General features: G+C 38.0%; 1 long non-coding RNA gene across 1 annotated transcript in view; it reads left to right on the top strand.

The window, feature by feature from the left end:
- Positions 1–23948, top strand: part of LOC114149360 (uncharacterized) — a 62618-nt gene that overhangs the window by 1516 nt on the left and 37154 nt on the right. The window contains exon 2 of the long non-coding RNA XR_003596487.1: positions 13100–13197. This is a non-coding gene — a long non-coding RNA (uncharacterized LOC114149360). The remainder of the gene's footprint in view (positions 1–13099; positions 13198–23948) is intronic.

Genomic DNA, 23948 nt, shown 5'->3' with positions numbered 1-23948 from the left:
CTCTGCAACAAAAGTTTTTACTATTAATAAATAGGTTAGCTTTGGGTTTGTCAGGGATAAATGCAACTTTCCTTAAACGAAGGACACGAAATACTGCTGAGGATACTAAACTGTTGATTTGATTCTTTTTTCTTACCTGTAATCCGAAGTCTGGAAGATGGTGTTGGAAATAAGTTAAATGATGAACTACAGTTGAATGAGTTTAGTAAAAGATTTTCATCATTCAGATGGTTTCGAAGAGGGTTATCCTCCCAAGCTGAATACAAATCAGCCCCCCAGGTTGTTTGTCATGTCTCTATGTTGGAAAAGGTCCAGGCAGTGTGGATATTCGATTCCTCCCTCAGTAAGGCATTGACGTGCAGATGGGACAGGGTGCAGTTGGATTTTCTCCACCTGGTGGGAAGATGAAGAAAAGATCCATCTCCTCCAGATGGCAGGGATTCTCCGAGTCAGACAGCACAGAGGGGGCAGGCAGGGGACAAAAGCGATGGAAGTGACTGTTACATCAGGATGAGATGCAAATACAGTGCAGTCATTACAGGTTAAGCAGGGATTCTGTGTTGGCAAGCATTCAACACAGTGATGACACACCTGGGTGCTCTACCTTTATTCAGTTTAACAGAAAACTGTCAATGTTCTTCTAATCACGGGCCAATGCCAAATGCAGGAGCACCAGACATAATGACAGAGTCGCGTTGATATTGCAAGTTTTACAAACGGAAACTTCTATATACGTTGTGATAGACCAATAGAGGGGATGTATAATTGTGAAGTGTAAGAAAGAAAGTACATGGTTCTAAAAATGTTTTGATACATAGAAACCTATTTGACAATCAATAATTTGCAAGACCACTTTTCACTGCAATCCAAGCTGATTTTACTATGGAGTGTCTCTCTACCAGCTTTCCATATAACATCACTAATATGTTTTACAGAGGAGATGGGTTTTTGTCATTGGAATTTGCAGTGCTAGTTTTGCTAAACACATTTTGTATGTATGACAAAAAGTTCAGTTTAGGTATTGTCTACCCAGAGCAACGTTTTCCGTGTGTTCATTCTGGTGCCCATGTGGTTGATGGTAAGATGTAAATGCTCACATCTAATAGTTGTTGTCAACATATTCTTCCACTTGAGCAGGGGAGCTCCACAGCTTCTTCAGTTACTATGGGCCTCTTAAATGTCTTTGTGATCGACTCCTTGCCAATCGATATATAGAAAATATCTTGAATATTTTCACAAGATATTGTTTTATTTATGCTCCAAACTTTGTAGAAATCCAACAAAATAAGTGACACATTGAATACAACACTCAGATTTTACAATTTGACAAAATCCTTACTTTTTTTATGTCAAAATTTTAACAAAACAACTGAACAATATATGTTTATACATCATTTAAACAATATATGTTTAATTTCCGCCCATCTTTTTGGATTTTCTCTGTAGACAGTTGCTGGAAACAGAGATACTTTGTCATTTTATTTAGACTTTCCTTAAATGGAGTACTTTCTTTCATTTATACCTAAAATGTAAAAAATATCTTTAAGAATTGCTAAAATCATGCGAAAAGTACAGCTCTAAAGTACAGGAGCCATTCTGTACTTTAGAGCTGTGATCATCAAATCCAGGCCTTAATGGCCGGTAACCTACAGGCTGTAGAAGTTTCTCTTCTTCAACACACCTAGTCAAATAATGAGGTCATTAACAGGACTCTGAGATTATGGCTGCACATTGAGAAGGTAATTCATCATTTAATTGAGGTGTGTTGCACCAGAGATGCATCTAAAAGTTGCAGGACGCACCGGCCCTGGAGGCCTGGATTTGAGGACTCCTGCTATAAACGATGTTCTTGAGCCTGATATCATATAGGTGAGGAAATCATCCATCATACCTGAAATTAATGATTCAAAGTTGGTATCATGGGTTTTAATAAAAACTAATATCAAATTTTTCCAATTCCTCTGTAGGCTAAGTCAAACATTGAAATTGCTTCAATTTTAGTCTACTCATTACTAATTTTAATTTTGCTTAGGAAGCTTAATACTTAGCATATCTAAATGTACTCTCATTGAACTGATGGGACAACTGCAAGCCTCTCGTAATGATGATTTGCTGTCTGAGGTCAAATAATTTAGAAAGAAATAGAGGAATAATAATAATAATTGATCGATTTTTAAAGTGCACTTACATGCTTTGTGCAGGCAAAAGAACACAATTTAATGGAAATAAATTATTTCTCTGGAAAGAGCTTAATTGCCTTGTAGGTAAAGAGGATCAGAGGGAGGCTCTTTCATACAATTTGTGCTGGCTCAGAATTGAACCTTAATTATCCATTAAGTCTGACTGAACTTTGTCAGAGACCACCTTGTTATTCGCCAAATGGATACTGCTAATGAGAAAGCTCAATGAGCTAATGTTACTCATTCACTCTCTTTATCAGCATAACTGTAAATACACCCTCTCTGCTCGCTCACTCACACACAGTATATATTTAATTCACAAGGACTTTGCATGGACTTCCATTCATTTTTCATTCATTTTTCAATCTCATTTTAATTTTTCAAACTCAGTTCACACCTTGATCCTCAACTTGACCCTAACCTAAAAAAAATAACACTTCTTCTTGCGGCGCTTGGGCTTTGGGCCCCATTAGGAGCAGTCGGTCCCCACAATGTAGTATTTGTTAGGAAAATGGTCCTTAAACACAAGGCCACAAACACGCGTGCAAATAAATATGCATCACTGTAGCCATAGGAATTTATTAAAACCTGTGAGTAATTATGAGCGGATGCTTTGTGAGTTTCAATTATGCAGTGAAGATAACAGAGAGAACACAAAAGAGGGATGAGGATAAAGACCATGGTGATGAGAAGATGAAATGGCCTGAGTCCAACGATCCAATCAGATTATATTATGCACTATATCAAATGTAATTGGTCATCTTGTGACTATAAAATAATATAAAACAAACAAAAAGAAATCCAAATTGCTGAAACATTTACCATGCACATTAGAACAAATGGTTAATGATGTCAAAATTGTTGTTGACAAATTACCTCAGGCTTATATCCAGTCAAACTTAAATCGATATACTTTTTAAAGGGGGGGTATTATGAATTTCCCAGGGACATAGTGTAATTTTAAAGCACAATCAACTAATTGTTACCTTTATTTTATGTGAAAGTATTGTGTGTATATTTATGTTAAAATCAACTTTAAAAGAATTTGACTTCACATCATATAGCCAAATCTGACACCTTAAAATTGGCCTGTGTCTTTTTCAGAGTAGCTATGAGAAGAAAAAGAAAAATCTAGGATTCTGCATGCATGAGTCCAGAGTGCAATGAAAGGTTGAAAGTCTTTGGTCCTGGAGACCAAAGTCGGCTTGAACGGGGCAACCAGCATGAACTTACGGAAAAGTGAAATGCAGCTCTTTTTAACGCTGCTAGTTCCCCACTTGTTTATTTCAAAATATCTCCGTAAAGCAGGTTAACTGTGTCTAATATATTAAATCTAAATCCAAATTCTGTTGCCGCTGTAAAAAAAAAGCTTTCTCATAAATCTTCAAGTGACTTGACACTCAAGATGTATTGAGTCACAAATAAAAAAAATATTTATATGATAGCCCTCAGAGGCACTTATTTATTGAATAAACTCCTGTTCATCCTCTCCACTCCCATGAAATGGGTGGAAAATACATTGCAGAATGTGAGAAAGAGACATTTGGTTCTTTGTTGATAAAGTGCTGAATTAACTGCAGAATCTATGGCCGCTGGTGACAGGGAAGGACCTTTTTAGCTGTGCATCAACGAGCATGTGGCAATACACTAAGACATGTACAAATTGTGTAAGTAGACAGTTATGCTAAAAAGGGAATCTTGTGACTTCAGTAGCTACTCAAGCTGAAGATTTTTTATATTCTTTCTGCTTTTTTGTTTGATGTTTTCTTTAAAGTTCTCAGTAAATTGGCATTGCATCACACTTTTTAGGACGCAACCACACAAGATGAAAATTGCTCAACATTCCCCTGTCTCATAATTTGCCTTTTGAGAGGCAGATGTTCTATGGCTTGCAGGTACTTGTGAGATCAAATCTAAAGCCTTCACATTAATAAGACACTTTACAAGCAGGTAAGACTTGGAGTGATAAATTGTATTTTTATTTATCTACCACACTGCATAAGACCAAGGTTAAGAAGGACCTGAATATTATAAAGATGACAGACAAGGTACAGAGATGTGTGAATGTATTGCTGGAGACAGTAAAGGATCAAGAGACAGATGGGGTGGGCAGAAAAGAGCAGATGAGGAAAATGAAAGAGAGGCTTTACAGATCAAGCTGGAGCCTTGAATATGTAATAGACTTATGATGGATGGATGGTCCATAAGCACATCAACTGTTTCTTATATGTGCTATGAAGTCAGTGCATATAAAAAGTCAAACTGCAGAGCGAAGCATAAACATTCTTTGATGGACAGTTTAAGTAGCTGGGCAAGGAGACAGCCACATGAATATGCTCCTAAAGAGCACAGAGAATGAGGCAGATAGAAAAATGAAAATCAAATTAATAGATTATTTCAGCTGACCAAATAAACAGTTTTCAAATGGAATCCAGACACAGAACAGCAAAATGCAGAGTCAGCATTTTCACAAGCCGCTCTTTCTCCACTACTGAAGATAATTAAGGTAGCCTAGTAGTTATTTTCTTAAAGAAAAATAATCTTCATCTGCATTTACTTACCAGTTGGTGAACCTGGTACCATCTGCAGAGGACACACAAAATGTTTTTGGCAAGAAAATACTGACTAAATTAGGACCATGACAGTTTTTATAATTAACCTTGATGCAGCTTAAATCTTGAGGGTATATTTTTTGTTGAAATTATTGTAATATTTCCTTTTCATGCAATAAACATTAAGACCATAAGTGGCTAAATTTGCCTGCATTTGATCATGTTTGCTAATCCTAAATCAAATCACTGCAATAGAAAAATATTGTTTATTAATACTCTTGCAGCATTGGTTTTGTGAGTTCTTTTGAGTAATGTTAAATTTTTGAGCAGAGGTCTTCATTTCCAGTCTTTTCCATTGAGAAAACAAGCCAACCATTCATAGCAAATTCATAACGTATTTTTGCATTAAGAGCAAGTAGGCTAGCCCAGTACCTACATTATTTTCAATGTAAAATTATAAATTTTTCTTTGCTGTGTTATGCATGACACCTAATCAGTTATGTCACTAAAGTAAAATAATGTCTTGACAGACAAAACGGTACTGGGAAACAGAAGAGATTGGCAGAAAAGTCACAGTAAACAATAATGATCTTTTTCTTTCTTTCTTTTTTGGTATGAAAAACATGTTTGGTTTAAAGATCCATTCATTTAGTGTGTTATATTATTCTGGAGAATTGCAGTGGTTGGGTCTCCTAGGAATTTTTCCACAAATACACACACTCAGAAATGGAAAGGAACATCACAATGGGTGTGTTAACATACTCCATATGTTTTTTGATCCATAGTAACAATGGTTGTGACAAAAAAAGCTAACATTTATAGCTTTGCTCTTGAGCAAACTGATTTACTGCTGAGATTCGATTGATAATTCAACAGTGCATGTCAGATGGCTTTATAGAAAACTGCCAGCACAGTTGGCACTACAGAGACCTACTGTGATTCTGCAAAAAGTCAGGCTTGTGCTGCCAGACAGATAACATAATAAAGATGAGGGATCAAGTACCCAGGTAAAAACATGGGCTATGTGAAAAAAGGTCCAAACTGAATCAGTATTGTATTGCTAGTGTGTGACCCAGCTTTAAAGGGTTTTTGTTTCAAGCAGTTTGTATAGTCCTTCAGTGCATGTATACACTCAAAAAACTGCTAGGTCAAAAACATACTGTTATTTTGGTAACCCGGTACTGGGTGGATGTTTTCCATTATTTGTAACTCTAAATATCTCCTCCATGACCCTGATTTTTCATAAAACTACCCTGATTAGCACCTCTGCAATAATGGGATATTTGCTACTAAAATAACAGGGGGGAGAGGCTGTTTAAGACTGCCAGAGGAGTAGCTTTGACCTCATAAAATTATTACAGAATGCTGTTATTGCTTTCCTGTTATTGTGTGGCCATATGTTAGATAATCAGGACATCATGCATACTGACAGAATTCATAAACAACAAATTAACCAAAAACTTTTTAGCTCATAAATTGTTACTAAATACTATGAATTTTCTTCAAACCAGCAAACTGGTTCATAATAACTCATTAAAAGTATTTAACTTCTATATAAAGAACACAAACCAGCAACTTATTTACAGAATGTTATAAAAAAAATTGATACTTAATTTTCCATCTAACTCCATTTTTATTAGTTAGCCAGATGCACAACAAAGCTAACAGTATCAACCTCGTCTTGTGCCAGCCTTTAGATATAGAAGTCTTCTATGAACATTAAGTCATCTCACTACAAAAAAGTTAGTTTTTTTATGGATACTCTGGTTAAAAAGTATACTACCATGGTGTGTGGGATTTAATAAATGCTACTTGCCTTCAAAGATAACATTTTAATAAGTTTGTTGCTGATACAGACCTTGTGATAATTTTTCCAACAACAATCTGCATTTTCAGTTTTTATGTACGAAGAATGTAAGTTTTACACAAGCAGAAACTAAAATGGCATTTTTAAAAAGAGGTTTCTAACTCCATCATCCAGATATTTTATTGAAGGGAAGTGTGTGCTAGAGTTATTTTTCACCCCGGGGGCCATCAGTTTTGCTTGGCGACGTAAGCAGTGCAATACTTTGCAGCATTGACCTGGTGACAAAGCAGCTATTCATCATCAGAACAGCACATTGACATAAGCAGCTAATGAGGTCTTTGGGAAAGCTGAGCGATGGAAACTTTTAATAAGGAAAAGAGATGAATACAGGTGGAAAGAAGTATTAGATGACAAATTGTGCTTAGGGAGCATTTCATTAAAAACTGGACTTGAGTGGAAAGGTGTCCTGTAACTCTTTATTCTCTTTATTCAGTTTATAAGTGATTGATGATTTTCCCCTTAAGAAGATTCTTGCCATTTTTGTTAGAACTCGAAAACATTTTTATGTCCAGAAGCAGGTTAATTATCCGCTGCTTGCAACTCATTGGGAATGTTCTATTCTATCAAGATCAATACACTGTGCGTTTTTAGGATCTTCACCATAAGGGAGGTGATCTAGATCTAGAAGGTCACTTGGATTTATTTTTGTATGGGAAAATTGGGTCCTTCAGTACATAAGTGTTGAATAATATTGAGAAAAACTGTGTTGGCTCAGAGCTGCAGTGGACAGGAGCTTAGTCTGTCAGTCAGTGAGAGAAAGTTTACACAAAAAAAATGAATAATCAGTTCATTAAGAAGTAAGTATAAAAATGCTGATCATTACCTGTATGGCTTACCCACAGAACATTATAGTCAGAACGTTATAGCTTTCTTGACCCGGTTAACCTCATCTAGGAGCAACACATTAAGCTGTTCTTCAAAAACTATGACCTGTACAAGTTTTTGCTGCTGTCAAGGAACATGGATAAAAGAAACTCAACATCATTGTTATTAACAGCAAACCTTATAATACATATTACTTATTTACATTTTAATAAACACGTTTGGAAACTCTAACATCTGATGTGACCAGGATACATCCCCAACAGAATCCGTACAGGCTTCAGATTTTCACATCCCATTAAAAAAGTAGCACCAGTGCAGTAGCTACTTGCTTTGCACAGAAACACAAAATGTAAAATGTTTAAAGCTATGGGTTGATGTCTGTTCATGACAGAAAACATTGCTTTGCTTTGGAATGGAGTTGAGAGCCTTACAAACAGAAGCTCTTGTCAGCAGCTGAAGGGGGCAGTGATGAGATAAGAGAGCTGGTGAAAACTGGGTGGTGAAAAGCTGACAAACAGACACATATTTACAGCAAATAATGTCCTTAGGGGCAAAAAAAGGGGAGAGTGAGTTGAACAAATGGTGAAGAGAATAGAAAAGGGGACAAAAATGGGAAGAATGAGAAAAGGACAGATACACAGTTTCAGATTTGACGGGACCCCCTACCAAGGCCCACAGGGGAGTGCAGTCATTTCAGGAATAGATCAGTGGAGAAGAAAAACAATGACAAACATCCATACTGGATGGGCAGCACAAGCGAGAATAAAAAGGAATAAAGAGAATTTTCAAGATTAGATCAAAGCTAGAATCTACTTTCACAGAATTACGTTGTAATTTGTGGGGCTTTCAAAATACTTGTGGATTTCTGAAATTCAATCTGCTTTCACGCTTGGCCTGCTGTTGGCATCCTGTCGGCACCTACTCCCATTTCTTTCTACTTTTAAGTAAAACCAATACAGTTCATGAGATGAGAAACGGGCTGAAACTCTCTACACTGGTTTTCAAGAGAGTGTTTTATTGACAGGTTAGTTTCAGGCAAATTGACTTAGTAAACTTGTGTATAAACCATATGTACTAAGGCGGCACCTTTTAACTCATGAGGTTAGACCCCAATGGATTACAGTAATTCTTATTCACGCTCTTGGCAAGCAGTATTGTACCTGGGTTATATGAGCACACAAGTAGACAAACAAAACCAAAATTGTGTCAATTTGCTTTGTGCACATTTCAACTGCTGAATGGAGTTGAAACGAAAATAGAAACATGTAATGTAAGCTTTCATTCAAAGGGAACTGAACCCAACAATGGGTCTTTCTCTTGCTCCTCTTACTCAGAGGATGAAACTGTGCAGTTGTTGACTTATGTTGTCTTGTCAACATATATTTTTTTAGAATTTTAATTTGAAATTCAATTGGATTATTTTTTGCGTGTATAAACGGCTTCGAGGCGATTCTGGTCCACCATCCGGCGTCTCAGGGGGGGGAAGCGGTGCAGCACCAACACTGTTTATAGTGGGGATGGTGTGCTGCTGACCTCTACTCGGGACGTTGTGGGCCGGTGGGCAGAGTACTTCGAAGACCTCCTCAATCCCACCAACATGCCTTCCACTGAGGAAGCGGAGCCTGGGGACTCTGGGTTGGGCTCTCCAATCTCTGGGGGCGAGGTCGCCGAGGTGGTTAAAAAGCTCCGCGGTGGCAAGGCCCCGGGGGTGGATGAGATCCGCCCGGAGTTCCTTAAGGCTCTGGATGTTGTAGGGTTGTGTTGGTTGACGCGACTCTGCAATATCGCATGGACATCGGGGGCAGTTCCCCTGGATTGGCAGACTGGGGTGGTGGTCCCCCTGTTCAAAAAGGGGGACCGGAGGGTGTGCTCCAATTATAGAGGGGTCACACTCTTAAGCCTCCCTGGCAAGGTCTATTCAGGGGTCCTGGAGAGGAGGGTCCGTCGGATAGTCGAACCTCGGATTCAGGAAGAGCAGTGTGGTTTTCGTCCTGGTCGTGGAACACTGGACCAGCTCTACACCCTCAGCAGGGTCCTGGAGGGTGCATGGGAGTTCGCCCAACCAGTCTACATGTGTTTTGTGGACTTGGAGAAGGCGTTCGACCGTGTCCCTCGGGGAGCCCTGTGGGGGGTTCTCCGGGAGTATGGGGTACCGGGCCCTTTGATACGGGCTGTCAGGTCCCTGTATGACCGGTGTCAGAGTCTGGTCCGCATTGCCGGCAGTAAGTCGGGCTCGTTTCCGGTGAGAGTTGGACTCCGCCAGGGCTGCCCTTTGTCACCGATTCTGTTCATCACTTTCATGGACAGAATTTCTAGGCGCAGCCAAGGTGTTGAGGGGATCCGATTTGGTGGCCTCAGGATCTCATCTCTGCTTTTCGCAGACGATGTGGTCCTTTTGGCTTCATCAGATCGTGATCTGCAGCTCTCGCTGGATCGGTTCGCAGCCGAGTGTGAAGCGGCCGGGATGGGGATCAGTGCCTCCAAATCCGAGGCCATGGTCTTGAGCCGGAAAAGGGTAGAGTGCCTTCTCCGGGTCAGGGGGGGTGTCCTGCCCCAAGTGGAGGAGTTTAAGTATCTCGGGATCTTGTTCACGAATGGGGGAAGAAGGGAGCGGGAGATCGACAGGCGGATTGGCGCAGCGTCTGCTGTCAAGCGGGCGCTGTACCGGTCCGTCGTGGTGAAGAGAGAGCTGAGCCAAAAAGCGAAGCTCTCGATTTACCGGTCGATCTACGTTCCCACCCTCATCTATGGTCATGAGCTTTGGGTCATGACCGAAAGAACGAGATCGCGGATACAAGTGGCCGAAATGGGTTTTCTCCGTAGGGTGGCTGGGCTCTCCCTTAGAGATAGGGTGAGAAGCTCAGTCATCCGGGAGGGACTCAGAGTAGAGCCGCTGCTCCTTCACATCGAGAGGAGCCAGTTGAGGTGGCTTGGGCATCGGGTCAGGATGCCTCCTGGACGCCTCCCTGGTGAGGTGTTCCGGGCACGTCCCACCGGGAGGAGGCCCCGGGGAAGACCCAGGACACGCTGGAGGGACTATGTCTCTCGGCTGGCCTGGGAACGCCTCGGGATTCCCCCGGAGGAGCTGGAAGAAGTGGCTGGGGAGAGGGAAGTCTGGGCCTCCCTTCTGAAGCTGCTACCCCCGCGACCCGACCTCGGATAAGCGGAAGAAGATGGATGGATGGATGGATGGGTGTATTTAAATCAGATCTGGGTTTTTTGCTATGGACTGGCACTTTGTAGATTGATTTAATACACCTTATCAATGTTTATTAAAGTTACAATTTTGCAGTTTTGGTAGACCAAATTCATTAATTTGTTCTGATATTTAGCTAACATTTAATTATGGAGTCCATATAGTTTTGTTATGGAATGGATAAATAAATCAGGGTTGTATTTAGTCAACTCAAGTGGGTTCCACACAATGTGAAAATATGAAAAAATAACCAATTGGTGCATATCCAGAAAGTGCAAATCCATATGTTTGTCAAAGAGAGTTGACAGTTTGTACTTTTATTATCACTGTTTATGCTCATTTTCTTGTTACACTACAATGTCCTGATAAAGGAAAGCACATTTTGTGGAAGAGAATATCCATCAATGCAAGGGAAAATTTACATGTCAAAAAATAGGACAAGAGTAGAAGTAGGTTTTATCTATAAAAGCCTGGCAAGCAGGTATGTTGGCACAGCTATACATGGCTCAGTTTGAAAGGACTTAGAATTCAAGTCGTTCTACTCCAGCCCCAGAGAAAGATGAAAGAAAATCAAACACACTCGCATCCAAAAATTGATTAGAAATAAATTATACTTTACAGCTGCGATAAGGAGGTTTACAGAGTAGAGGGCACATATACTTACTGACCACTTAGTGCTTGTTAACAGAAATAGCTAATCAACCAATCACCTTGCAACGGCACAGTGCATTTAGTTATTTCAAAATTTTGAAGACAACTTGGTAAAGTTCAACCTGAGCGTTTCAGTGAGAAGGAAATTAAATTTAAGGCAATTTGAACATGACAGTTACTGATACCAGACAGGCACATCTGAGTACTTCAGAAACTGTTGATCTGCTGGGATTTTCACACACAACCATCTCTGATTTACAGAAAATGGACTGTAAAAGAAAAAAAAAAATCAGTAAGCCAAAGTTGGGACAAAAATATCTTGTTTATATTAGAGGTTGGAGTATACTGGTAAGACTAGTTTGATATGATAGAAAGGAAGCAGTAGTTCAAATAGCTAGTCTACGTATTACAGTCAAGGTTTGACATTCTATCTTTGAAAGCAGGTTGAATCTTGAAGCAGACCGACTCTTGTGGCAAAACACCACACCAGGTGCTACTCCTGTCAGATAACAGCAGGACACTGAGGCTATAATTCACACAGCCTAACAAAAATTGAAAGATGGCAGACTGGAAAAAATGTTACATGGTCTGAAGAGTCTCAATTTCAGCTGCAGCATTCACATAATCAAGTCAGAATTTCATGAGAGCATGAATCCATCCGGGATTTTATCCACCCTTCAGGCTGGTGGTAGTGAGGAGGTGGTGTGGTAGATATTGTCCTGGCACACTTAAGGCTCCTTGGACTCAAAATTGCATATTGTTGCTGACTACATCTATCCGTTTTGTAACATGAGTGTACTCATCCTCTGATTGGCTACAGCAACTAGGATATTGCTCCAATACAAACCTTAAGTAATCTAACACCAGTTTTTTTGAATAAAACAATAATTTCACTGTATTCAATGGGCTCCATGTCACCATATATTAGTCCAAAAGAGCACCTACTGTATTAGGATATGGTGCAATAGCAGAGTTGCATAATTCATGTCATGTCAGGATGAACTAAATCTGAAGACTGATAAAACTATGCAAATATGAATATAGTTTGCTCTGAAAATAAAATGTGGTCCAACCCAATATCAACAATGTACACCTAATCAAGTAGCCTCTGAATGGATTGGTAATAAAAGAACATAATAGGACCTGTATTTTCTGGTCTTGAATATTATTTCATAAATGTCAAAGTTATGCAGTAACAAGTAGTTTATGGTCATTTCATGAATGTCAAAAATAAGCTATAACTAAAAGGAACTTGCTCTTTCTTTCTTTCTTTCTTTCTTTCTTTCTTTCTTTCTTTCTTCAGAGAGAAAGAAAAAAGTAGTAGAGCTCCCCTTCAAATGTAGAACTTTCCAAAGACATCAGTGTGACTCCATTATCAGCAATGCCTGCTGCTAGCAGTATTCAATCTACATGATAGCCAAAACCTACACTGGCTAATGCTTCGTTGCAGCCCTCATAATAGTATACCAATAAACAAAAATAAAGCTGCATATTTAAACAAAACTGTAAGTAATCTATCAGGCTATGTTAGGAAAGAACACTAGCAGGAAAAAGCAGTAATCAACATAATTCATGCAGATTGACTCTAACTCCATTTCCATGAATGCCTAGATCTTATTCGTGTCTTGGTCAGCTCACATTCCTGGCTCCTCAGCAGATTGCGGTGCATCTTGTATTCCTTGATTAATCATTTGGTATTTTCCAAATTTAACGGGATATTTGCCTACCACTATGGAAAACTTTAAGTATATTGCAGTCTAAAGTAAAAGCAAATGCTGGAGTTGCAAGTTTTAATGTATTTCTATTTATTCATGTCTTATAATACCAGAGCGAAGATGTCTTCCAGTCCCTACTGAAGAAAGGCAACCTCACAGCTTGATGCCACCGTCTGTGTCGTTTGGTACCAGTTGGGTTTCTGACAATCCGGTAGGCAACACGCACAAATGTAGACAATATTATCAACTATAGTATATTGCTGTAAACCCCCGGCTGCTCTGTCAGCTTAGTCACATTTTAAATAGTGTGAGCGTCTCACTTACTTGAAATAAGGAGTTTTTCACAGCTCACTAAGTTGTCATCCAGAGAGACACTTATTGAGATGAAAATAATGAATGCATCTTTGTACAATTTTTTTTTTTCAATCCAAGTGGAGTTTAACCTTTGTGACTTGTGTAAGAACATCAGAAAAGCATAACATATTTAATATTGCCAATGAACAGATCAAAAGAAGGGGAAAATGGTTTAGCATACATAAACCACATCTATGAGAGGGCAAATATTTTTAAACTGCAAAGGCATTGTACAACATAGATTAAAGTTGAAATTACTTTAGTACTAAAAATATCTCCAACTAAGGTATTTATTAAAGTCAGGTGTTTAACTTGACCTTTTAGTTTGTATATCTTTCATTATGGTGAGATTAAGTATTTGAAATGTAACTTAGGATCTCTAACTATCTGTCACTCTCAGAGCCATCACTTTTCATACCAACAATACTGCATTAACTTGTTCTTCACCATGCCTTTGAGATTCCAAGCTGAGACTTGTGCAATTCATTATTGTAAGCACCCTGTATTTAATTTACTTCCAGCAGTGCAGTGTGTGCGGGAGGTTTGGTTTAATTCCTGATCTCAACAAGAGCCCCCACAGGATCTCAGCAAGCACAGAACATGAACCAAAGGTTCGCCTCAGAGAGTCTGCAGGTGTGGTCTGCTGCAGACAAAGCAGCAATTGGTAACAATTAGCAGTTAGTGTTTACAGACGAAGCAGTAACTCAACGCCTGACTGAAAGGAACATTTTAATCGTTATTTCAATAAAAGATAAGAGTAGAAATCACTATAAGCTAACACAACTTTGAAAATTTATACAACCTTTTTATTTGGAAATCAACTGTTTGATGCCATACACATCAAACAATACCTTACTAAAGAATTCAGGTTCTCAAACTTTTCCCTATAGATTGTCTTCTTACAATTAAAAACACTACCTTGTTCTGGGAGATTTCATGTAATAGACCCACACAAAGCAATGCATAATTCTGAAGTCAAACCTCTCCAAAATTTACTGGACATGTGTGCCTTTCATCCTAACTGGACTGATTTTAAATAAGTCAGATTTGTGAACTGATTTTCTCGCACACGCCTGTTTGGATCATTTCACAAATTGTCTATGGGCCAGCGATGAGGAGTTTGTGATGGCCACTCCAGAACATTGAATCATTTCCATGAACCACTAGACTTGTGACGGTCTGAAATTCTTTGTGATGTCTTCTGCTTTCTCCTTTGATTTTACTAAGATAAAGTAAAATAAGAAGTATTGTAACTTTTAAGTAAAATTGATTGTGTTTACACACACATGCTCTTTGTGTTCTTTTTAATATTTTATATCCTCCATAATACATATATTTACAGTTAATATAACACTGTGAGCATGCAAAACCAGTCAAATTTACTGTTTGTGCACACAAACTTGGCCAATAAATCTTATTCTGAATCTAAAATTAGTTCAAAGTAATGAAGTCATCCTTTAACACAAATTCTTACATTTCAAATGAATTTAATGAAACTGTGCACCTTCATAAATTATTCAAACATTGTTGGTCAGACTGTAATAATATGCATTACAGTATGTCACAAGCATTTATTTACTCAGCGATATGGAGGAATCACCTTGTTTTGGTCGAGGGTGTAGAGTCAGTTTTGTGTGCAACGTTAACTGAGAGCACAGACTGCAGTGTTGACAAACCAGCTAATTAACTTTTCAGCTAATGAGTCTAAAAGGAAATTGAGGCCTGATATAAGGTAACGATCTGTCAGGTTCAAATGAAGCATAGATTGTTAGATTTGAACCCAAGTCTATGCATGTGAAGTACAAGAGCTGTAACTTGGGAGAAAAAAATTGCAACTCATAATTTTATATTCTAAGAAAAAAAATCTGTTTAGTTTAATATAATTTCTCACATAATTCATTGAAATAGCCTTTCGTCTGTTCTGTTTTCTGCAATGAGGTTAAGGACAGTGTACTTGTTATGAAAACTTCAACTGATTAGGTTTGAAAAAATGAATGCGTTTTTTCAGATGGAAGCAATGCTTTATGAAATTTTGAACTCAATTTGAACTGTGCTGCCCTGACGGCACCAAAAAAAGTTTGTATTTTTTTTCCCTTTAGGAAAAATAACTGGGTTTTTTTCTCTACAAAATATTAGACAAGTTCACAAAAAAGTATATTATTAAATTGAAATATCAGTTTAGAAAGGGCATGTAAAATACAGCCTCGGTTGTTTGTAGAAAAAGAGTCTTAAGTCGTTTTCAAACAAGTTGTTTAAGTCTGAATTGCTGCTACAAGATGAGAATGCTTGGTCAAAACTGATTTCCCTGTGCGCAGCTAAAGGAAGTATCCCAAGCTGAATCAAAATATGTTTGGAAGACCGGGAGAAACACAGATATTTTTTTGACATCTTATGTCAAAGGGGTCATTATAAGAAAATTGTCCCGAATTTGATGGAAACATTTTTGGACTGGAAACATTTTAAGCAAAACATTCAAAAAGTTCATATTTGACGGTCAACAAAAATATTTTCCCTGGAAAAAGCTTTTTCAGATTAATGCAAAGCTTTTTATTTGCAACACACTTCCATGCCGTGGCTTGCTAAACACCATTTCATATTAAAACAGTGGACCAAGAATATTATATTTTGTCTTCTGATGGAGGTGGGCCACACAGAGTGCCCCAATGTCAAATGTGTAGTACATTTTGGCATCAATGTTACTGTCAATGTCAGAGGACCTCTACTACGACAAAAGTATTTATAGATTTTATTACTACCTATATGCTGAGGTTAGTGCTCTAACTATTTCTAACGAGCTGCAAAGATATTTACATACTGTATTTTATGTTTTTGTTATCTGATTACAATGCTCGAGTTCCCTGTTTGATATAGCATATTCCATTTGTTTGATTGGGACATAGTGGAAATTGTTTTTCAACTTTGCATTTCTCATTTCCAAATGGCATATAATGTGCGCTAATGGAATTTGGGGCTAAGAAAATACATATTATAATAGTCTACATATGATAGGGAAATCCAAAATATAACATCATAACATAATTATTCATCTGAAGAGTTTGAAGGAAAAAAAGCAGGTCACAAAAGCATGGGAAATGTAATAATAATACCATCAAGAACACCATTCTCCAATTTAATTGGAGCAAGCAAATATACTATTCATGAAAACAATAATTGTGGGACAATATGACTTTAGGTTAAATAGCTTAAAAAGCCTGAAGAACACAATATTTAGAGGAAAATTATAGTCTTTTATTCCAGAGTGAGTCTTTGATTCGTAGTTTCCACAACTACTCTGTGTTTAGTGGAAACTAATAATGTGGAAATTGCTTTCCTCCACTGTGAATAGCCGATGTGATTATAGCTTGATTTGGATGAGCCATTTTCATCTTTGTGAAGTGTAAAGGTGAGGTAACGGTTAATTACCGTCCACATTATCATGCTGTAGAAAATATTGCAATTTCTTTCCTATTGTACTCACCAGGATGTCCCTTTTTCTGCAAAAATAGGTCCATTAAATGAGAGATTGCAAGGCTACTCCCCTTTGTGTGTGCCTGAATGCACCAAACATCCCATATTTCAGTTTTTTTAAACAGTGTGAAAGAAATACTGAAGACATTAGTTCATAGAGTTCATCCCATATCTGTGCAAAAGGTTTCTATGTGCTGCAGCCATACGAGTTTGTGTCCCAGGAGCTGCCCTTAGTCAAGAAGGTGCGTTATGCCCTGAAAAGCTCCGACACGTATGTAGAAACAGATTCTCTTTCACAACACACGCCGGTTGCATCCCACTACTTCTGTTTCTTTGCATGAGATTTTTGACTGGATCTCATTTATCGCCGCCTGGGGCTATCGAGACTACCAGCACCTCATCCATTTCCCCCCACGCCTTATCAGTTTCTCTTTCATACTTTTATCCGTTTAAGTATCCTTTTTATGTTTACTACTTTACTTTTTTTTGTTTTCACCTTTGCCTCCCATTTAAATAAATCCTTTCTGTAAACACATTCTCATTTTATTCAAAAGCGGTATCTTGAAATGTTACTGATCAGTAATGAAATTCATCAGTCCTCGCCTAACTCATTTCAGATTGCAATGCGGAGGGACTCTATGCATTTATCACTTTATTTCCAGTGTTAGATTGTCTAGAAAGCAATCTCATGAATAAACTCATGTGCATAAGGCTCCTGTGTCCTTAGTGTGACAGTGAATTTGAAATGTATGTCCAACCTGTGCTGTAGATGCAGCTACACCCACCACTTAAGTAGACCAAGTAATAATAATGTCATAGATCATCACAGTTCAAACTGAGACTCAATGTCCACAATGCCATCTACACAACACTTTTAAAAAACACATGACCAATAAGCAATACAAAATTATTTAACTGTGGAAATAAAATCTTATAGTCCTGATTAACTAGAAACATGTCAATGATGGAAGAATGATGACCCCTAATTTTCTTCTATTTACATGTGTTTATTTAAGGATGACATTAGCCTAAATGTATTCATTTGAATTTTGTTTGAAAATGTCTGGAAATCACTGTCATATGCACTGGTTCAGGAATCTTTGGAGAAATTGGGTGAGGAAAAATGTGGAGTAAAAATACTGCCGCTCAACATAAGAAATCCTTGCACTTTGTAACCTTGGGCAGCATTACGCTGAAGGTTCCACTAACCCCCCCTCATTTGCTGGAGGCTTCAAACTAGGAATGATGATTGCTTAGACTTCTCCTGGCACAGTGCAGCTCCTTGTTTTTCTTTCCATTTTGCCCTCCGTCCTGCACCTCGTCTGTTGGCTCCTGTAATGACTCAATTTCCCTGGTAGCATTCCTTGCCCTCCGGGATCAATAAAGTTAATCTCATGTTGCCTTACCTTATCTTGACTTGGATCCCAGCCTCATTAAGACAAGCTGAAACTTTTGCCACATGGTGGCTGGATAAATGTTGGCCCAGAACTGATAAATGAGGCTAGAGCCTTAAATTTGGTGGTGGCAGTTCTGTTTTATATACAGTGTAACTCTTGATTTGAAAATCATGCCAGATGCACCAATAACTTGTAAGTACATTTTTCCGAAGCCATTAGTTTTCCCAGTGCATGCTGCAAAGTGGGGCGTCTCCTCTACTGACTGGTAGCAGACAGCAATCACTGATGAGAAAAAATTTATTCACTCTGACAGTGTGTGTTTCGTTGTCACAAGTCTATTCCTGTTTGAGTACAAGAAAGATACCAAGCTTTTTTCTGTTTCTATGCAAATTATGCTTTCAAAAAAAGAGGACAAAGCACCGCTGCTCAAACCTTGAATTTTATTTTAAGGTCAAAACTATCTTTTCCTCATCCAAAATGTGCACATTGCCGCCTTCAAAGCCATGCTCCTTGTCCTTAAGATGTGAATGAACTATTGATTCTTGAACTGAAAAGTTTGCTCTTCTTTGTTGGGGCAGCAGCTCCGTTTGTGTAGCTGTTAAATTTATCCAGTGTTGAGGTCTTAACATTCCTAGCTGCAATGGACTGCACTCACAACACAGCTTGTTTTCGGGTGTTTTTTCTCACTGGGAAGAATCTTTCTCTGCCTGAGTGTTGTCAGGTTTAAAATGCACTATAATAATATGCTTGAAGAAAAATCCTTCTTACTTTCTCAGATGTCACAGGTAGAAATGGAAGGACAATTTTCTTCCACTTCTTTTCGGCTTTAGTGAACCCAGTCAAGTATTTTATTTTGAAAACCTTAATGCTGTGGCATAGGCCCTAGTAATGTATCCAAAGGCATAAAGTTATTCTTGTGATGTTTGTGTTCCTTGCCTTTCACTTCCTTTCAGGTTGGGCAGTAGCACTGTGCTTAAGGTTAGGTCAAGAGTCTGGATGTGATCTTCTCTCATTCCTCACTCTACTGCTGTTCTTGTTCACACTGGTCAGTTCCTGTTTGGATTACTGTAACTCACTTATGTTTGGCTTTCCACATAAAACCAGTCATAAATTACAACTGGCGTAAAATTCAGCTGCCCTTTAATCCATCATATCACTTCAATTCTACAACAGCTCAATTGGCTTCCCATTACATATCACATCAGACCAGCTATAAAATACTCCTCACCTTCAAAACTGAACCCTTCTAGAGCCTTCACATTGCTACACTCAGATCCTCTTATTCTGTTCATCTCACTGTCCCCCCGGACCACCTTGTTACCAAAAGGCGCAGAGCAGTGAGCCGCTCTGCTCCCCAGCCCTGGAATTCACTCCCACCTGATCTCCCGTAATACACTCACACACACACACATCCCCACATTTCAGATCCAAACACCTCAGTTTAAACTAGCTTACACCCTCTGACCACAGCTACGCTGTCTCATTTAAATTCTACTTTTGTATTACTTTTACTGTGTCTTATACTATTGATTCTGTTTTTATGCTTAATGATGTAAGGGAACCTTGAGGGTCAAGAATCACTTCTGACAAATATGTAAAATATGTGCATTGCTTATTATGCACCCTATTTTGTATAAGCTGTTTATAAGTCTATTGCTGCAAGCATTCCTCAGAACAGGACTGGTCAAACTTCATTAGCATAGACAAAGAATCTGCATAGCATAACATGATATTAGATTACATCATTATTGAGTCAATGCTGTGTAATTTGAGTAACATCAACTGGATTCAGTCACAAATACACAATTCTTAAAGTATTAAGAAGTTTAGTGTGTAAAAGTGACATAATTTTACAATGTAAATATTTTTTCCAGTGATACTTGTGGAATTTATTTTCTGCTGGAAGAGAAACATGCATTGAGATTCTCATTTAAAACCTGCTTTGATGTTCCTTTGTTTACAGCTTGCAAACCTGCTGTTTAAATGCTCTTAGACAAAGTATATTTGCTCATCTCCAATTCTACCTTGCATGATCAGTGTATCGTTTTTGTGTTTGACCTCGTCTCTTTTTGGCTCATTCCCACCATCACAGCAATAAGTCAAGGAGGCTAATTAACCTCCCACCTACACACACGCACATGCACGCACCCAAACAGTCATGCATCTCATCAGCATGATTGCTGTCTTTTGAGTGCAAATGCTGGGCAGCTCTTCTCGGGTCAAACAAACCTTGCCCTCTTGTCTTGGTGCACAGTCAAGCAGCCTAATCTCCCACCTCCAGCTTCCCATGCAAAGTCAACACTGGCTGCCTTCTTCATTTACCTTGTTAGCTACCTGACAGTAGGTTGACTGGCCCGCAGCTGAACAGCTTTAATGAGCAGAGGGCCTCGTTAGCACCATGCGGATGGCTGGAGACAAATGAGCTTGTTAAGTCCAGGCCATGCATATTCTTAATTAGCCTTTTGTAGTGTGCTTGATAGTACAGTCGTTCGGAAGGTGTATATAGGAGAAAGAGTGCTTCATAGAACATATTGTTGAATAATATCCCAGAGGTCGGTGGGCTGAATTTAGTTTTTAATCTTTATTTATGCAGGGTTATTTAACTAAGAGGCAACCTGTGTTTTACAGGAATGTCCTAATCATGATCACACCACTAATCACATATGAAAACTCTCCAGTCTGAAAACACAGTTGGAAACAATAAAGCTCTTGTCCTGATTGGTAAGGTAGAGAACTACAATTGTTCCCACCTCCTGAGCTTTTTCGTGTTTTGTCATGTTATAATTACAAACCTCTTTAAGACTTTATGTGATAGATTCGCACAAAGTGAACAGCAGCAGCGAAGCAGAAGAAAACAATTCTTGGTATGCAATATGTTGTACCAAAAAACTCTGAATATTGGCATTTAATTAGTAACTCTGAAAATATGATCCAGTACAACCAATTGTCTTCTGGGGTCACCACGTTAGTTAATAAAGTACATGAAATGTTTTGTGCAAAAGGATATATTTCAGGTTTATTTTTTTTGTAGAAAGGTTTAAAATATACAGTATATATATTTTTGTTTTTACTTCACCATGACATGACACCATTTTGTTGGTTCATCACATAACATTTGTTGAAGTCTGTGGTTGTAATGTGACAAAAGGAGTGTGAACATGTTTGAAAGGTGCAGTCTGTGTATTGTTCTGACTTCCTGTTATCTAGAGGGTTGAACACAGCAAATGAGAATTCTGTTGACCACCGTGTAGACAGACAGTTAGATGGATGGACGACTTTATTGATCACAAGAGGTAAGGTTTTAGGAACAAATGGAACCCTGGAGGAAACATGGAAAGAATGTAGTTGTAGAAAAGTAAATGTACCATATCTGGGTCTTTAAATGGACTGCATAGTAGAAGTGTAACATCTCTGTGTACATGAAGACAGAGGAATTGTGAATGAAGCCCAGCTCTATCTGTATTTGGGAAAAAAAAAGAATACATCTGCAACAGATTATCTCTTTTGTTTGGAGCCATGTCTTGGGGCAAAGACATCAGAGCCAAAGATTCAGAGACAAGGTGATGAAAACACATTTCAGTCTTTTGCCTTTAGTTCGATTTTTATCCAGTATTTGTTTTGCAGAAGTATGTATTGTTTTGCCAAAGTTATCAGAATCCTTACCATTATCGTAAATGGTTTTTGTAAAACAGATGTCATAGGAGAAAAATGCTTAATGTATTTACTGGTCTAGATAAAATAATAACAAATGAAAACAATAAGCTCTGTATTATAGTATTTTGTAGAGCTCTAAGATAAAATATTAATGTTGAATAATGATGAAGAATACAGGATGGGCTCTTAGCAATGTAGTGATTAAATATTGGGGTATAATCAGCTATTGACCCCTTTATCTCTTCTTATCTTTCCCTGCAGTGGCTTCATTAAATGACTCACCAAATGACTTTGTAATAATCATGTTTCTATATATTATACACACATTTACAGCCATAGAGGCATATTTCAAAAATATGCTTTCCAAACTTGCCAAGCTGTAATTGCTAAATGATGCCAGAGTCCAGTTAAACATTAAATTTTTACTGAATGGTTTGGTCATTTATATTGACTAATCTAACTTGTAAAGTAACAAGGAATACAAAAATAACTCATCTTAATGCCAGTAAAAACCAATTCATTTTCAAATTGTTCAGTTTTGTTTTGAGTAACATGATTGTGACTCAAAATTAATTCAGAAGCCTGATGTGCCCCTTTTATGTATTACCACACTGCTGTGCCAGGGAAGCTGAAATAAAAAGATTGAAATTCATGGGATTTTGATAGTGTGGTATATCAACCTCATTAACATGGTTGACATCATTTTGGAGAGATAGTGATAAATCACTGCGGAGAAAAAGCCAGTAATTGGCTCCCTATGGTAATTAAAGAGTGGACCTTTGAAGCAAATAATCATATAAATCCCTAATATTTTGCCAAGATAACACTGAAAAACAATCTGTTCCCCCTACTCCATCTCAAATGTGGGCAAATTGATGGTTTATTTCTCTTTGCTGTACAAATAGAGATATTTTTTCTACACAGGGGACAGCCTGGATGAGGCCAAAAGCAGGAAGCAAAGAAAGGGGGGAAAAAAACAACATTCTTAACCAGAGACTCTGCAAAATAGTACGTCCAATATCAAATTGTGACCACATGTGCTATGCATGAAAAGAGCAAAGACTAAACTTATTCACAACATTCTTAGACTCCAAAGACGAGAGAGTCCAAGACAAATTTGGTTAAACCGAAATGTTTTTAGCTATTTCAGAGTCGGCTAAGCAAAGGTGTAATAGCAAAATGTTCCAAAGCCTTCATGCCACAGATTGAAAGGTGATGTCTGCCCTAGACTTTTTATCTTTTTTCAGAAAATATGTAAATTCTTCACGCAGAGTATGATTGAAGACTAAACATAAGTGTTTTTGTTAAGAAATTACGGTATATATTATAGAACTTGGTTGTTCAGAGCTCTGTAGTTGAGTAAAAGACAAAGTGATACTATACATGGGAACTATAGCACATAGCAGAAAATAGGATACTTACAACACTTTATCAGAGGGGTGATAGTATTTTGAATAGCTTGGCTACATGAAAAAAGATGATTTATTATATCTGGTATAGAATAAATTGTAAAAATTCGAGCATGATGTCATAAATGCAAAAATAACTAAATTTTAATAAGAGACTATATCTAATAATTGGGAAATATTAACAAAGTTACATTTATAAGATGAACTAAAACACACCAGACCATTGGATATTCTGCAATTAGAAAACCTAGAGTTAGCTGCAGAGTCAAAAGGAGTAAGAGGCTGACTGATTCTTCAATGCAATTCGGGCAGAGGTATAATCATGGTCTCAGTCTTGTTGACATCTAAGACAAGATTGTTGTTGGAGCTAGTTCACGGTAAACAATGGCACACACTAAATGGTCTATTCAACAGCCACAACTGAAAAGACTGACTTTCCTTTACATGGAATCCAATAGAAAGAGCAGAAAGCTTCAGTCGAGTCTGACAGAAAAATGTCTAAATAAAATGTAATGTCTCAAGGAAAGTATCATGTGGAAGCACACCACATGTTTTAGAGCAAGTCCTATTTTACCCATTTGATTTCACATAAAGCAAAATAAAACTTCCCAATAGAGAGAGTTAGGCAGTGAATCAATGAAAGATGGCAGGAATAACACTTGACCATTTTTCTTATAAGG

The sequence above is a fragment of the Xiphophorus couchianus genome, chromosome 8, assembly GCF_001444195.1.
Source record: "Xiphophorus couchianus chromosome 8, X_couchianus-1.0, whole genome shotgun sequence".
NCBI classification, from domain to species: Eukaryota; Metazoa; Chordata; class Actinopteri; order Cyprinodontiformes; family Poeciliidae; genus Xiphophorus; species Xiphophorus couchianus.
Note: the sequence above shows the minus strand (reverse complement) of the source record. Positions and strands in the feature narration are given on the sequence as shown.